This window comes from Scylla paramamosain, chromosome 11 (genome assembly GCF_035594125.1).
Source record: "Scylla paramamosain isolate STU-SP2022 chromosome 11, ASM3559412v1, whole genome shotgun sequence".
NCBI lineage: Eukaryota > Metazoa > Arthropoda > Malacostraca > Decapoda > Portunidae > Scylla > Scylla paramamosain.
In genome coordinates, this window is record NC_087161.1 from 16,229,244 (window position 1) to 16,246,495 (window position 17,252).

Consider the following 17,252-nt stretch of genomic DNA (forward strand, 5'->3'; position numbering starts at 1 on the left):
GAATTCTATGAATATGATTACGAATTAAATATGTGTAATTATCTATTTATAATCAACTTACCATTTATACCCATATGAAAATGAAAAAAAAAAAACATAATATGGATTACACATTTCACAACCCACAGGTATTACATTTCCTGATGCATTTAGAGCAGAATTTAGTCGAGTCTCTGGTACCTGCGCACGATCTATCACAAACATAACTAAGCATGAGGATCATGCATCAGCGTCTTTCGGCTCGAGGCACCAAGTTGAGACGCCGTGACTCAAGCGGCAGGCGAGGCTCGGACACTGATAACTTTCGTGTGTACTGTGCGACCTGCAATGGAGCACACCTGTGAAGAACTCCGACAGGTCTTTCCAGCACCGACGTTGAGGGAAAAGGAGAGCATAATTTATTCATCTTATATACAATTGATCATACCGGAGCAGATGTGTGTGTGTGTGTGTGTGTGTGTGTGTGTGTGTGTGTGTGTGTGTGTGTGTGTGTGTGTGTGTGTGTGTGTGTGTGTGTGTGTGTGTGTGTGTGTGTGTGTATGTGTGTGTGTGTGTGTGTGCGCTGTTTATTTTCTTAACCCTAGGACATGCACATAACTTCAAAGAGCGAAAAGATGAAGGAATCAGTCTAAAGTCAGTCTGTGGCACGTGGACCAAAACATGACGCTGCTTATCCGGTTGTTTCCCTAAAAGTAGACGCAGACTGAAGGAAGGTAAAGGGACGCCAGTCAAGGTTGTGGGTGAGAGACCTCGTGCAAAAACAAAGGTGGGGCATTTCACCGCCACCGAGACTTTGGCACGCACCAGTGACTTGCTACATTATGGTAGACTGATTAACTGCTCTTCATTTACTGTGTTTACTCTACCCTCAGCATTACGTTAGCCTTAATAAATGGGGAGGGAGGGAGAAGGAGAGAGAGTGAGAGAGAGAGAGAGAGGAGAGAGAGAAGAGAGAGAGGAGAGAGAGAGAGAGAGAGAGAGAGAGAGAGAGAGAGAGAGAGAGAGAGAGAGAGAGAGAGAGAGAGAGAGAGAGAGAGAGAGACTAGTACAATATCTTTACCGTATCAAAAACTCCATCTCATTCACAATCAAGTGTTTCTCCTCCTCTTACGGTAACATCACTTTTTATTCTCTCAGAAAATGTCGCCACTACATTACGGTGTGACGCTCGACTTCCTCTCTAATGTACGAGAACACGTGAGATCACTTTCACTGTGTGGTTCGTCTTTCCGTCTTCCAGTGGCACCATTCCCTTCCTATTTCCACTTAATAATGTAACACTTCACTGCTCACCTGCCGGAAATCTGGTCTTGCCTAGAATTTACCTCCAGCAACCTACACATTTGGTTTTCTCGTGTGTGTGTGTGTGTGTGTGTGTGTGTGTGTGTGTGTGTTTGTGTGAACTGTGACAGAATTCCGATTCTGGTATAAGATAATGTATGAATACGACAAGAATGAAAAAAAAAAACAGTAATAATAAAAACCTTCCCTATCACGACTATCACTACATCACCATCCAAACACCAGTGATAAAGAACACCTTCAAGCGCTTATCTTTGTGACCAGTGATATATAACATGCTCGATCTTGTTTGCCAAGTGACAATCAATCACAGTTTCTCAAGAGTGACCCTGCTTCCACATCACCTCGCTTGGTCCACCACTACAATTCAAACCCGTGATTCCTTTACACAATTATAAAGGAGAAATTGTTGATGAATATAAGAACATAAGAACATAAGAAATAAGAGAAGCTGCAAGAAGCGACCAGGCTTATACGTGGCAGTCCCAATATGGAAATACTCACCTCACCTACACTGAACGAGTCATGGAGGAGAGAACAGATGAGAAGGAGAAAGGAACATAAGAGTATAGGTGGGTAAGTGAAAGGCATTCAGAAACAGATGAACCCAAACCAGGAGTCCGTGTGAGAGGAACTAAGCTGATGTATAGTTCCACTTCAATTTCCACAGTCAGATTCCACCAAAACCACGATGGATAAGGATCTCTCTCCCTCTGCCTCTCCCTCTCTCTCAGTAGCTGTAACAATATTATACTTCAGGACAAAGGACCGAAATCTGACCAGACGCGGGTTGGGCTTGGGAATGTTCCTTTCATAGTAACTTCACATCTTGAGCGCACCAAAAGTTTTCTATGGGCGCCTTATGCTTCTACTTTAGCTCCGATAAGTCGTGTGTGTAGTAGTAGTAGTAGTAGTAGTAGTAGTAGTAGTAGTAGTAGTAAAACGAAGAGGCCATAGCTGGGAAAGAGCGTTCTCAATATCTGCAGCAGCGCCGTCCTTTCATTAGCTTCTACGCACTTTTCGCGGAAGATCACCCCCTCCCCTAGAGAGAGTAACGTAACACACAAACAACACAGCATTGCCACGGAGCGGTCTGAGACGTATAAACAGAGAGGCAAGCAAGATGTATATTCACAGAGAGGCAAGCGAACTGGGTATTAATATTCTACCTATCAGTATTGACAGTTTCGTCTTTGCTGACAGTAATCGTCAAGTCTAATCTAGGACACCGCAGAATAACATTAGCCAACGCCCACAGCAGCAGCAGCACCAACAGCAACATACATCCCCAGTGACCTTATCATTAAATCAGCTCCATGTTTCGTATTTGACGTTTACACACATAACATTTCAACATAAAAGCTTAGCTTTCAACATTGTAGCCGCCAGCTTTCTATTCGAAAGCCTCGCCCTGATCAAACACCTCGGTATTATCTAGGTCAGACTTTCTCAGAGATGGAGGATGACAACGCGATCATTAAATTATAGAAAAAGAAATTCTAACTTACGGTGATCTTTGGGATTGTCTTCCATTAAGATGAACCTTTATGCGTCACCTCATGAATACTGACTGGATCATCTGTTTCTTCCTTTTTCCAGAACCCCGCGTGGCTGTAGTGCATCCCCTCTTATGCTGTTGTCCTGCTTGATATGCTGCGGTGGAGCTTCTATCGTCCTGGAAGAGCAAGGAAGGGCAGCACGATAAGCCTTTGTGTAACATGTCCTGCCTGTGTTTCAGCGGCAGCCATGGAGAGTCTAGTTTATAATTTCGAGATGCAGGGAAGGGAAGAAATAGCGTCACATTTGTGTAGAGACGGGGGGGAAGAAGGGATGGAGGGAATAAATAGTTCAACAAACATATCTATTAGATTTTAGTTTCGTTGCATCAGATTGTCTAGGGTTACTCTAGTTAAATAGTTCTCGTCTTACTGTAATTTCCTGTCAAGAGTAATTCAACGCTTGATATCAGCGTGGCGGTAAGAACTATAGAGGGAATGATGAAACTCGAAAAGGTAGAAGCCACGCTAAACTTTGGCATCTCAGCTGTACAGAGGCCAGGAGTTCATTTGTGGTTAAGGTCAAAACTTGTGGTCTTTCATATTTTATAAAGGAACACTTTTCAATAAAGGGCCAGAAAGCCTCTGAACTTTCCATCTATCACATCCAGATCTACATCCACAATCTGCTTGGTATACAGGAATGATATTGGTCTTGGGAGGTGAGTAAAACTTAATAACACGTTCTCTTTACCAACTTTGCAGCTGTCATGTTAATCTGCGGCATCTGCACTGCGTCTTTCCATCTGTCCCCGTCTTCACTTCCTGCACTTGTCTCCTCTTCATTATCATTCATCTTTTTCCTCGCGATCCTCGTCCTCCAGTTCTTCCTTTTACATCTATCTAACTTCACATTCCTACGTTTCCTGCTTCTCTTCTTCTTCTTCTCCTCCAATGGCAAAAGTTATAACGAAAAACAACGTACGTAACTGCAATTGGTGCACCTTTGATTCTGCTTATCATATACTAAAACGACAATGACAGCAGCAGAAGCAGCAGCAACAACAACAACAATAATCCATTATAAGTTACCTAGTTGTCATGTCCATCATTCTAATCATCATCACTACGTTCATTAATTATCACTGAATTTCAAGATATACACCCACGTCCACACCCACAGACACACACATCCCTGGAGGCGAGCGAGCAGTGGAGCAGTGGTAGGTGGGAGACAGTAAAGAGGAAGTCTCATAAACATCCCAGAGCGTATTCAGGGTAATGTCCCAGTTAAGGTTGGAGTTTATGGCCAAGTTTTTGCACTTAGCGAGCGATGATCTGCACGTCAGCCCACAGGGAACGAGGCGATATGAGCTAATGAGTTGAAAGTGAGTAGTGGCGCGTGAGATCCACTTACTTCATGATGTGTGTGTGTGTGTGTGTGTGTGTGTGTGTGTGTGTGTGTGTGTGTATGCACTCTCTTCAAGCAACTCACGTCCTAGCGATCTTAGAGTTGCCCTTCATCTTCAAGGGCCAGGCAAGACACATCCACACACTCAGCGCGAGGAGGATCAAACACTACCTTAAGAAATACCGTCCTCAGTGCTTTTCTTGGACCATAAAAACTTCCTTTCCGCTCCATCCCCCGTCAGGGTTACTCCACCTCTCCGCACCTCCACCACATCTCCGCGGGCGACAGTTCCCATGATTACATTAGCCGCTTTCAACAGGTAATGAATGTGTTTCTGTGTCGCCAGAGGGATGTTGTGAGAATTACACTAAATCTGGAAGAAAAATTAAAGACGGTGAATTTACGAGAGTATATTATGTGGCAAATTCAAGTCTGCTGCGAGGCCAGTCATTGTCTTTTTTTTATTTTTATTTAGGAAGGATACTGGCCAAGGGCAACAAAAATCTAATAAAAAAAATGCCCACTGAAATGCCAGTCCCATAAAAGGGTCAAAGCAGTGGTCAAAAATTGGTGGATAAGTGTCTTGAAACCTCCCTCTTGAAGGAATTCAAGTCATAGGAAGGTGGAAATACAGAAGCAGGCAGGGAGTTCCAGAGTTTACCAGAGAATGGGATGAATGATTGAGAATACTGGTTAACTCTTGCGTTAGAGAGGTGGACAGAATAGGGGTGAGAGAAAGAAGAAAGTCTTGTGCAGCGAGGCCGCGGAAGGAGGGGAGGCATGCAGTTAGCAAGATCAGAAGAGCAGTTGGCATGAAAATAGCGGTAGAAGACAGCTAGATATGCAACATTGCGGCGGTGAGAGAGGGGCTGAAGACAGTCAGTTAGAGGAGAGGAGTTGATGAGACGAAAAGCTTTTGATTCCACCCTGTCTAGAAGAGCAGTATGAGTGGAACCCCCCCAGACATGTGAAGCATACTCCATACATGGACGGATAAGCCCCTTGTACAGAGTTAGCAGCTGGGGAGGTGAGAGAAACTGGCGGAGACGTCTCAGAACACCTAACTTCATAGAAGCTGTTTTAGCTAGAGATGAGATGTGAAGTTTCCAGTTCAGATTATAAGTAAAGGACAGACCAAGGATGTTCAGTGTAGAAGAGGGGGACAGTTGAGTGTCATTGAAGAAGAGGGGATAGTTGTCTGGAAGGTTGTGTCGAGTTGATAGATGGAGGAATTGAGTTTTTGAGACATTGAACAATACCAAGTTTGCTCTGCCCCAATCAGAAATTTTAGAAAGATCAGAAGTCAGGCGTTCTTTGGCTTCCCTGCGTGATATGTTTACCTCCTGAAGGGTTGGACGTCTATGAAAAGACGTGGAAAAGTGCAGGGTGGTATCATCAGCGTAGGAGTGGACAGGACAAGAAGTTTGGTTTAGAAGATCATTAATGAATAATAAGAAGAGAGTGGGTGACAGGACAGAACCCTGAGGAACACCACTGTTAATAGATTTAGGAGAAGAACAGTGACCGTCTACCACAGTAGCAATAGAACGGTCAGAAAGGAAACTTGAGATGAAGTTACAGAGAGAAGGATAGAAACTGTAGGAGGGTAGTTTAGAAATCAAAGCTTTGTGCCAGACTCTATCAAAGGCTTTTGAGATGTCCAAGGCAACAGCAAAAGTTTCACCAAAGTCTCTAAAACAGGATGACCAAGACTCAGTAAGGAAAGCCAGAAGATCACCAGTAGAGCGGCCTTGACGGAACCCATACTGGCGATCAGATAGAAGGTTGTGAAGTGATAGATGTTTAAGAATCTTCCTGTTGACTCTAATATTTACTCAAGCCTAGAGACATCAGTTATGTAAGTTTTGCAAGTCAAACAAAACATATGATCATGATGATTGTGAAACTTGAGAATGAAGAATTGCAATCTCATCTGCATTTTACTCTCCAGCATTAGCATTAAGGCATTACTGGGGAGCTGCTGGGAGGAAGAGAATGAAGGTCACTAGGATATTGAAAATTCCTAAAGGTGGAAATGGAGAGAAAAAGCTTGAAAACTTCTGGTCTAGAGGAAGCAGCAGAAAGACAAAGGTGGTTTTTTATAGAGGCGTTGAATAGCAGAGACCTGACAAGTGAGCACAGTTGTAGGCTATGTAAGGATGGTGGCAGCTGGGATGGTGGTGGCCACGCGCAGCTAAACACTCAGCTTGTTATGTTTGATGGAATGATTATGGAGGCTGCTAAAATGGTGTGCGTATGTGTGTGTGTGTGTCTGGGGAGTGGGGTGTAGTAAAAATTAATATCAAAATAAACTATAACAAACTTCCACTCATTAACGAAGCATATACTCGTAATGTTAAAAGTTGGAGAAGGTTAAATTCATTCACCTGAGTGTGTGGGAGGATGTGTGTGTAAGAGTGTGTGTGAAGAGACAGACAGATAGACAGACAGACAGACAGAAACAGATACTCGTATAGATTTAGAGATAGGAGACAGTCAGGCCAATATGGATTACAAGCACGAACCATTTCCCGGCGACGTCCTTTTACACCAAAGTGAAACTAGATCGCGCAGCTCATGGCAATTTGGCTCCTCATATGTCCAATATATGCCGTCCTCGCTGCCAGACAGATATGGAAAGGACCCGGAGTGTGGAAGGCGGCTACCATTAAGGGAAAGGGAAAATTTTGGGGAACCTGAGATGCGACATTGCCTAGCTCGTCCATCTTCCTATGACCCGTGTGTAGATACCCAACATGGATATATATAGGTATCCAACACGGCCATGTGTGTAGGGCCACCTATAATGGCCATGGATGTAAGCACGCAGTATGGTTATCTATGTAAGCGTCCAGTAAGGTTATGCACATCTATAACCATCCAAAAGAGGTCCATTGTTTTTGGCATCCAGTATGACTATGTCGTTGTGTCTGAAGGTGAAGAATGGCCACAGTAACAATTATTAGTATCATAATCCCAATGGTTGGTAAAGCTCTTGTATAGTCGGAAAAGGCAATAAATCTTTCTGAATGCTAAGAAATTGGCTCGAAATTGCAAGATAAATTGCAGAAGATAAAATTGCAGAGATAAAGAAATTATTTTAGTATTACCAATGAAATCAGAAGTCGTGTTTACAATCATAATTCATAACTGGTGAACCTTCAAAACGCAAACTACGCGAGATGAATAAAATCAAGTCACATTCGGTTCGTTAGTCATAACAGTGGCCAGGCGTGGGCGGCAATGCACCTCAAGCAGCATTGCAATGATGTTCAGCGATGCCCGCGTCACAAGTACAAAGTATATGCAGGACTACTATCAAAACCATCGTTCTTTCCACAACCGCTGAAGTGAAACTAGAATCTTACATTCACTGACGTAGAAGAAACCTAATATTTCTCGCATAACTGAAGAAAACGGAGCCCTCCCACCTTCCACTTTCCCGACCGAGATTTCACCCTCACAAGTGTCGCCAGGGGAAGAAAGGGGAGCCGAGACAAGAAAAGACACAAATGAGACGAACAAAGCAATGCGTTAGAAGAGAAAGGAAACAAGAAATATGCAAAATACAAGGAAGGGAGACACCAGTAAAGAACAGAGAATGAATGGCGGACTGACAAGAAAGGATTTCAATGAATGATGATCATCATCATCATTTCATGCCGCAAATTAACGACTGCGAACATCCCAGGGCTTATTTATTTTCAACGCTGATCACTCTATTATGTAAATGAAGAACTTGACACTAATTCATCGGATTAATTACTCGTTACTGATTAAGGCATTACCCATAACACCTCGCCTGAGTTGTCACGCTATCAGATAACACCTACGCTCTGTATGTACGGGTGGTGCTGGTGGCGATATTGAGAGAGAGAGAGAGAGAGAGAGAGAGAGAGAGAGAGAGAGAGAGAGAGACGAGAGAGAGAGAGAGAGAGAGAGAGAGAGAGAGAGAGATAAAAAGAAAAGACAGAGACATACTGACTGAGAGACAAAACTGAATGCCTAACTAACCGACTGACAGACAAACAAGAAACACACACACACACACACACACACACACACACACACACACACACACACACACACACACACACAAGTGAAGTGGACGCGTCCGGATTTGCGCTGATGAGAACTTGAACTTCGTGCAACCGCGGCAGACTTCACCTTCCCTCCCCCTTCCCTTCCCTCCAGCCCCCCTTCCCCCCCCCCCTCTCTCTCTCTCTCTCTCTCTCTCTCTCTCTCTCTCTCTCTCTCTCTCTCTCTCTCTCTCTCTCTCTCTCTCTCTCCTCTCTCTCTTTCCTGCTGGGAGTCCCTCTTTCCCTCTTTTACTTTTCTTACTTTTCCTCAACTTTTCCCTGCACCGTCCTTCACTTTTATATCTTTCTTTCGTGCGTTGCTAATTTTTTCCTGTTTTTGGGGGAAGAGAGAGAAAGAGTGTTAGAAGAGAAAAAGAAAGGCAAGGTGAAAGGAAATAGAAGAATAAACGTAAAAAAAAAAATCTTGGGGAAGGGAGGTGGAGTGAAGGGTTGGAAGAAGCGAAAAAGAGAAGAGCATACAAAGGAAGCAGCGAGAGGGTGAAAGAAACCTGGAAAGTGAGGAGAATCTGCGGAATTGAGGTCAAGTGGGCTTTTATTCGATGGACTTTGTGGCATTAAGAGTGGTAAAGATGTTAATAATGGTGATAATAGGTCCAATCTTAGCGTCCCGTTCAACACTATCAATCATCCATCTTACTGTACATAGGGCACCGAATCAATCTCGAAGGCAAATATAGAAACACTGGGCTTTCTCTCTTCTGTTCATGTGCTGTATTCTGACTGTGTATCAATTAAGTTTAACCTCTTATTACTAATCAGTCTTTCCTACAATCATCTGCATCTTTTAAAGGAGTTATTTTTCTTACTAGTCTCTTTAAATACATATTTCTTTAACTGTGTAACTTCGTAAAGATGAAATTAACCACATATTCTTTCTTCATATCGATACAAACGAGGTCATTACAGAGGTCTTAATGTTAGCAAAAGACACCGTTATCAGTTAAAAAGTTGAGGCACAAGGATTAGACTATATAACGCTAAAAACATCCTTTTAATTACCATTTTTGTGATCTTAAACTCATGAGGAGCGAGAAAATATAAAAAAGTTTAATTCAGGAATGGCGAGATGCATGTAATCCTCGCCCTAACCTACAGACCATTAGGAAAAGAGCGCCGCCTTTCCTTACTTGTTGCTGTGAATCTGGATCGAACTCACAACCTTTCAAACGACCTAGTGTGCTTGAGAATGCCGCACGTATGTTCATTTCTGCAGTGGACAAAGTTCAGCCAGTACAAGAGGAAAGAGGAGAGAGAGAGAGAGAGAGAGAGAGAGAGAGAGAGAGAGAGAGAGAGAGAGAGAGAGAGAGAGAGAGAGAGAGAGAGAGAGTGGGGGGGGCAAACATACAGAGTGAATGAATGAGTAAGTGGATGTCTGAATGAGTGAGTGAGTGGTACAATAAACCACATCTCCTCAATGATGTAACTAAGACACTCCACACACTTATATATAACGATCCTAAAATTACTACTTCATAAATTACAGAAAGTTATTTAAGATATTTAAAGTTTTCTATGCAAAGACCCATGAATCTGACCTTATTTTGATTCCCCCATCTCTCTCTCTCTCTCTCTCTCTCTCTCTCTCTCTCTCTCTCTCTCTCTCTCTCTCTCTCTCTCTCTCTCTCTCTCTCTCTCTCTCTCCTCTCTCTCTCTCTCTCTCTCACTCTGCGGCAAACTGGATATACGTTTCAATATTTCAAAAATTACTTCAAAGGGAACGGAGTCTCGAGAATCTATGTATTTTGTTATTAATTTCACTCCCATGAACGATTTTATTTCATCCCCTTTCCAGTTACCTGTGAGAGCTTCATAAATATGGTAACAGTTCATCTCCTCACTACTTTGTCACTAAGTTTAATATATGGTAAGTCCATTATAGTAGCTTCAGTATGGCTTGTTCTGGGTTTTTCGTCAAATACAAATGGAAAAATGAAAAAAAGAACGGTGATTATCAGTAAACTGTTCGAAACTTGCATCACTCAGTTGCTATACGAGTGAAATGTGCATTTTTATTATCATGGGTAGTGAAAACTCTTGTATGATGCACAGTACTGGAAACGCCCACCGGTATTCATCACCCATTTGTTATCTAGTTGTCAAGTATTAAAATTCGATCACTATTATCCTAAGTATCATTATTAACTGTTACTTCAGTGTCTACATCACTGACACCCAGCAGCCCATTCCACTGAGAGACGAGCACGATCTCTCCATACAGTCACCAGAGGCGGTCCTGTACTGCTGGCAACACTCATAGGGAGGAACATGGAACGTCTGGCTTTTGCGACACTAATGCTGTTATCGTGACGGCCTTTCCACTAATAATGTGTTTTAGAGTTGCTACATAAACAACAACGGTGGCTACATCATCAAAAACAATAACTGCAATAATTGTTCTATTACACTACGTAATTATGTTCACGAATTTATTTATCTATTTATTTTTATTCTAGATCTCGCGCGTTTATCATATTCAACGTAAGACACATATGCTCTCTCTCTCTCTCTCTCTCTCTCTCTCTCTCTCTCTCTCTCTCTCTCTCTCTCTCTCTCTCTCTCTCTCTCTCTCTCTCTCTCTCTCTCTCTCTCTCTCTCTCTCTCTCTCTCTTTCTCTCTCTCTCTCGAATAGATAAAGCAGTAAATTTCAACATACTCTCCCACAAGGTAATGAGATCATTGGTCTTGTTTCTACATAATATTTGTAACTTTTATTTATTTATTTATATATATTTTTTTTCTAAGATGATGGAGTAGGAATTAGATTTTTTTTATCCAGTATATTTTTGTAGCACGTCCATCTTCGTTCACACACGCAAGAAAAACCACACCATACCCAGCACAGCACAGGGGGTGACGGGAGCGGGCTGAGTATTACGTAACCAGAGGCACTCACAACCTCAGATTTCCGGAGAGACATGTGCAACCCTCATCCTCTACTGTCCTGCACCCGTTCCCCTCACAATCCCAGACAGCCATTCCAGTAGTCACACTTGTCTGCATAAACACAATGAACCCCAGACATGGACTGAGCTCACTGAGGCTCTTCGATCATTTGGGTGATAAAAAGCAAGACGATGCAGCAGTCCCTAATGCCCTGCCTGGCCCACCGTGAGGCAGGGGAGCGTGGGCTGCTGAGAGGTGAATGGCATCAGCAGGGCCTTGACGCGAGGGACGGGAGGGAAAAGTGATACATGCTGGCGTGTGGGGTAATAAGGGAAACGTGTGCCAGTTTTATGGGACAAGTCGCTGCGGTAACGCCTCGGAAAGGTCTCCACGATGACTGATGTTTGTGCTTTCTTCTTTTGATTTTTTTTGTTTTGTCCTTGACCTTCACAAGATGAGACAACCTCCACGCACACACATACTTTTTTTATTGCAAAATGTCAACATACGCATCAACAAGTCAGGTGTGCGCATTGATTACTAACCTGTCACACTCGCCTCCACTGTCCTCAGCTCTCTTCTTTAACATTAAATTCTCTATAAATAACCTATCAACTGTCAGGTCTTTTAAGGGACTGTCAGCAGATCAGACGGTTGATGATTAAACGAAAACGTAATAGGAGTGAGAGAGGCAAACTATTAAACTGTTAGACACGACTGTATCAAGTGTTTGGTATCATGAACATGCCTGACTGGTTCTTACAAATCTGACTTCAGCATACGAGCATTCGCCAGCCGTCCTTTCCCTACCCTTTCTACACCCTGCTCTCAACTCCAGAGCATCCCTAAATCACATCATTACTCCCTCCCTGCTTCCGTTTTCTCTAGCAAATTTACGTATACCAGCCAAAGACACAGGTGATGGGACTATAATATGGATGGAATGATACCTGAGGATTGAATGAATCAGCTTAAGTTACGGAGGAGGAAAATAATCTTAAGTTGCGAAGAGGCAGTCGCTCCTGTCCCGCTTGACTTGCCAGCGAGAACGACCAGAGGACGAAACACCACCAGGGGATATGGGATCTCTGCTTCGTCTAGATGTGTTTGTTCCTTCTTTCCGGAGTCTTTTCATGTTCTGTACACTTTTTTTTTCTAATTAATTTCTTCCTCGTGGTTGTTGTTGTTGTTGTTGTAGTTGTTATTGTTGTTGTTTCCTTGTCATTGTCCTCCTTTTCCTTCTCCTCCTCCTCACCCTTCCTCCTCCTTCAATTCCTACTCCTCTTCTTTCATATTCGTCTTCTTCGTCTTCTCCACCTCTTCCTTCTCCTGTTTCAAATCCTCGCTGGCCGTCCCTACCGCGTGGTGCCACTTAGTAAATTAAGTTTTCAGATCCTTAATCCATTTACTTTCTTGAAATATTTGCGTACCCTGCAACCAGAGGAGAAAAATATATTCGAGTCAAGAAAGTCAACGCGCTTCTGTTCGTCTCAAGAGGAAAATAAGTCATACAGTTTCCTGACGAGTGTTTCGATCCAATAAGAACGAGCAGCACGCAGGGCAAGAGAGAGAGAGAGAGAGAGAGAGAGAGAGAGAGAGAGAGAGAGAGAGAGAGAGACCGGGTTTAATTTCTTGCAGTGGTGGGAATGGCCTTTTGTTTTCGTTATTGATGTTGTTGCTCCTGAAATTTCTTCACAGACGCTCTGATATTAATGAATCTTCGCTTTGAAGCAGCGTATAGTAAACTTGAGCAAAGGAAATCCTTATAATTATAGTGTACAAGTACGATATTTTTCCCTTCTTAATCACTTGGACCCAGCCATAAACTCCTGTTCATCCAATCATGCTTGTGACAACGCATCTTGTAAGTCTGGCAAGCGCTGGTTAACCCTCTTGCCTTCCCTTCCAAAAGATGATAATATAGTTCCACTTACTCTTCTTTTGTAGCAGTATTAATATTGCAACGCTCAAAAATTCAGAGTCTCCCCTCGTGTATGCATTAAAAACAAGTTAATCTGCCATGAAACGCCATTCCTGCGTCTCTTAAAATATCCACTAATGCATCACCCTCTGCTGTTGCCTTGTTGTAGGACTTTAAAGGCGCAGACTGCATTATGTTGTTACTTATTTCCTTGTGGTTATTTACTGACACACTAGTTAGTCTTATTTTAGGAGAATATAATAATCTGTGATGTTATTTATAACTTTTCGCGATTATACTCATACATAAATATCTAAAATAATAACTGTCCCTCTGCATATATTATTTCTTTATTTCTTTATGTCTCTTCATCTCAAATTTAGTTTCAAGCTCATTATTACTCTTGTAGTCGATAGATATTCTTGGTTAAAATCTAACGGTGGTGGAGTTCCATGTTTTGTTCAGCCACTTTCTAATATATATATATATATATATATATATATATATATATATATATATATATATATATATATATATATATATATATATATATATATATATATATATATATATATATATATATATATATATATATATATATATATATATATATATATATATATATATATATATATATATATATATATATATATATATATATATAAATTAATAAACAAAACATGGAGACTTTGATTACAGCAGTGCAAAATTTGTGCACCAGCATGTTCTGATTAAATAAACGATAACTTGGGGCGTATCTTTCAGGGAAATCCAAGTTTGATCCTCGATAATACCTCATTTATTCCCCTGGACCCTCATCTGCCATTTCTTTGAAGGAACCACATCACCGAAACCCTAATAAAAAAAGAAACAGTAGCAAGAAATTACGTCATGTTTAACAGAGAAGCACAAACTGAATTTTCAATATCACCTTACTAATCCCATTACGGCCACACCTCCCACTGCTTTGAAGAGTGTAGCGTGTCGCCGAAACAATGTTACAAAAAATATTGTGGAGCGCGTCCTTACCATAATCAGCTTTTTCCCTCTCAAAGGATCGCTCACGTTAGGGGAAATTTCAATAATGCTTGCCTCGACGTTGTTTTCCTGCCCAGAGTTGCTAGGCGGGGATCAAAGCGGCCAGGCTCCTCCGGCCGCGTGCCGCTATCACAGGAGAGGGCGGCGTGACGAAGGGCTTGCCGAGAGTGAAGGCTGGGTAGGATGGCAGTCTGAAGAGAGAAAGGGGAGTAATCACCAAAGACTACATCGATAATTGTAACACATCATCATCGAATGTGGTAAGGACAGAATATGAAAGTGATCATTCTTGGGACGATTTTGTTTTTTCAATACTCCGATATCAGAAGTATAAAGTTGCCACAAAGGAAGTCACAGTCTACGTGGTAACTTTTATATCTTTGAATGGAACAGTAGTTATTATAGTTAGCTAATGAGCTGTTTGATGCTCAGAGCAATCCAAAGACAAGGAACGAAAGGGGAAGCAGTGGCTAAATACGGATTTCTCTATTGATTTGGTTATGTTGTTGTTGTTGTTGTTTGAATCGAATATGACACCACTACTTTGGGGAACTGTCCATGAATACTGAAACATTTAGAAAAAAATAATAAAAATAAAAATAAATAAAAAAACATCAAGCGAAATACGGGTATATTTCGACAAGCAACATTTCGCACTGGGTATTTCAAATTAGTCATTTGTTTTATTCAGCGATCGGATTTTCTTTGTTCCATTTTTTTTTTCTTTTTTTCATGGAAGCCACGCAGTATTTGCGGGAAATATCTAACTGTATAACAAGTGAAAGCGGAGATGACTGCAGTGCTTCACAAAGGGGATGTTTAATAAAGCCAGTGATAGAGATAAATTGTGAAAGCTACTGGAGCATGGATCAATGAGAAAGGTTTTTCATGAACTGTACAGAATTTTCTTGTATATCATATATATATATATATATATATATATATATATATATATATATATATATATATATATATATATATATATATATATATATATATATATATATATATATATATATATATATATATATATATATATTACTGAATCCTCTGTTTATCTAACGATCTGTCTGTCTGTCTGTTTGTCTGAATGTCTATCTGCTTAATTTTCTTATTGCTAATCTTTATTTTCTTATGTTCCCTTAGTTTCTTATTACGGAGCTTGAAAAGATTAGACAAATTTGTGAATGGGAAGGATAAGTGGAGATAAGCAGCTCGTTTCATACAAGGACTGCTACGAGTATGTCTGATGGCTTCTTGCAACTTCCTTTATTTTCTTACTTTCTTCCTAAATTCTTGTTCTAAATAGACAAAATCTGCTGATAAAAATAATAACAACCATCCCGTAACAGTCGATCAGTCTTGATAATATACAAATAGAACAAGATCTTAACAATTCTGCATTTCTCAAAAGTTATCATCAAAATACTGTATACCACACACACACACACACACACACACACACACACACACACACACACACACAGTAACTGCCACATTTATCTTCTCCTACAGTCAGTATTGCTGTAGCGTGTGCGTTTATATAGAAACTAAGGGGACAGCACACGTTGTCTAACATTATACAACACCCTGCCTCCTTCTGCCGGAGGGAGTGTATAATGGGAGGTGAGCTGCACCGTCCAGTATCCACAATTGGATAATGCAACTTCCGCTCGATTCGATCTGAGTTACATAAAAATTCGCTCCCTATATTGTACACGTTAGTGCAGATTAGTCACCTCTCCTGCCCTTCACTCTACTTTAGGGCTTGCACTAAGAACATAAAAAAATGAGGGGAGCTACAAGAAGCCATCAAGGCCTACACGTGGCAGTCCCTGTACGAAATAAACTTGTATATTTCCACCCAATCCCCATCCATAAATTTGTTTAATCTTTCAAAGCTCCTTAATGACTCGGGACTAACAATCTGATTAATGAATCCTTTCCATTCATCTGCCACTCTATTTGAGAACACCTGAATGTTATTTTGCAACCTCCTTCGGTATCATAAATTTCCTGGGAGATGCTTCTAATCTCTTTGCTGGTGAACTATAACAGCGGTGCTACATTTGGCAAGGTTGCAATTGCAGAGAAGTGGGAACAAATACAATTTCTGCCGTAATCTATTTGTGGTCAGTCTTTTTTTCCGAAAATGCACTTTTCAGCTGCCAGTTCATTTTTCTGCGTCACGGAGTAAGTCAGTTAGTCAATAAATCAGTCAGTCAGTGTGTGTGTGTGTGTGTGTGTGTGTGTGTGTGTGTGTGTGTGTGTGTGTGTGTGTGTGTGTGTGTGTGTGTGTGTGTGAGTGTGTGTCTGTCTGTCTGTCTGTCTATCTGTCTGCCTGTCTGTTTCAATAGCACGCGGTCCTCTTCCCGCCACAAAACGAACAGATTAGAGCGACAACATTTTTCATCACGTTTTTCAGCACTTTCTGAGGAGAGGAAAAGTATGCCTTTATTTTCTCCACCTTGTTCCTATTAGTGTCTACAGAAACTAAAAGACAGGTCAGCAGAACATAGTAACACACGGGAGCGGTGAATTTTGACGGCATGGTTTCTGTCCTGTGTGTAGTCAGCAAAACTATAATTAGTATAACTTTCGAGGTCGGTTTGGAAGTAATTTCCTAATCCACTGCAAAAATTAATCATATTTCTACAAGGCTTCTCTTAAATTCATAACATTATTAAACCTTCTAAGGCAATATTCTGCAGAAGAGGAAAATATAGTACAATAATGCCACATATTTTTCGACTTGCCAAAGACCCGCCACAGGGATTAATGCCTGCCACAGCGCAGGAACCAGCAGTCACCCCTCGTGGGCGGCAACACAGAAACGCCCGGTGGAGCTGAAAATGTAAAGACTCGTTACGTTCATGTTGTGCTTCCGGCATGGCAAATATGAGGACAGTGCTCCTCACCCCGCTGACGAAAAGTCCCGCCCTCCTTTCTAAAAATTAACGAAGGGGAAGGGAAAAAACTCCCCTGTTGTTGCATATGTGTTGAAGCACAAAGGGAGTTGCACATTTCGGAAAATATATACAGAATAATGGCTTTTTCTTCTTGAGCTGACGATAAACAGGTCAAACATGTGGGAGATGGAA

General features: G+C 41.5%; 1 long non-coding RNA gene across 2 annotated transcripts in view; it reads right to left on the reverse strand.

The window, feature by feature from the left end:
* Positions 1–2,812: 2,812 nt before the first annotated feature.
* LOC135104678 (uncharacterized) overlaps positions 2,813–17,252 on the reverse strand; it is a 36,820-nt gene continuing 22,380 nt past the window's right edge. For both annotated transcript variants that reach the window (XR_010270482.1, XR_010270483.1), the window contains 2 exons: positions 14,143–14,342; positions 2,813–2,977 (listed from right to left, as the gene is read on the reverse strand). This is a non-coding gene — a long non-coding RNA (uncharacterized LOC135104678). The remainder of the gene's footprint in view (positions 2,978–14,142; positions 14,343–17,252) is intronic.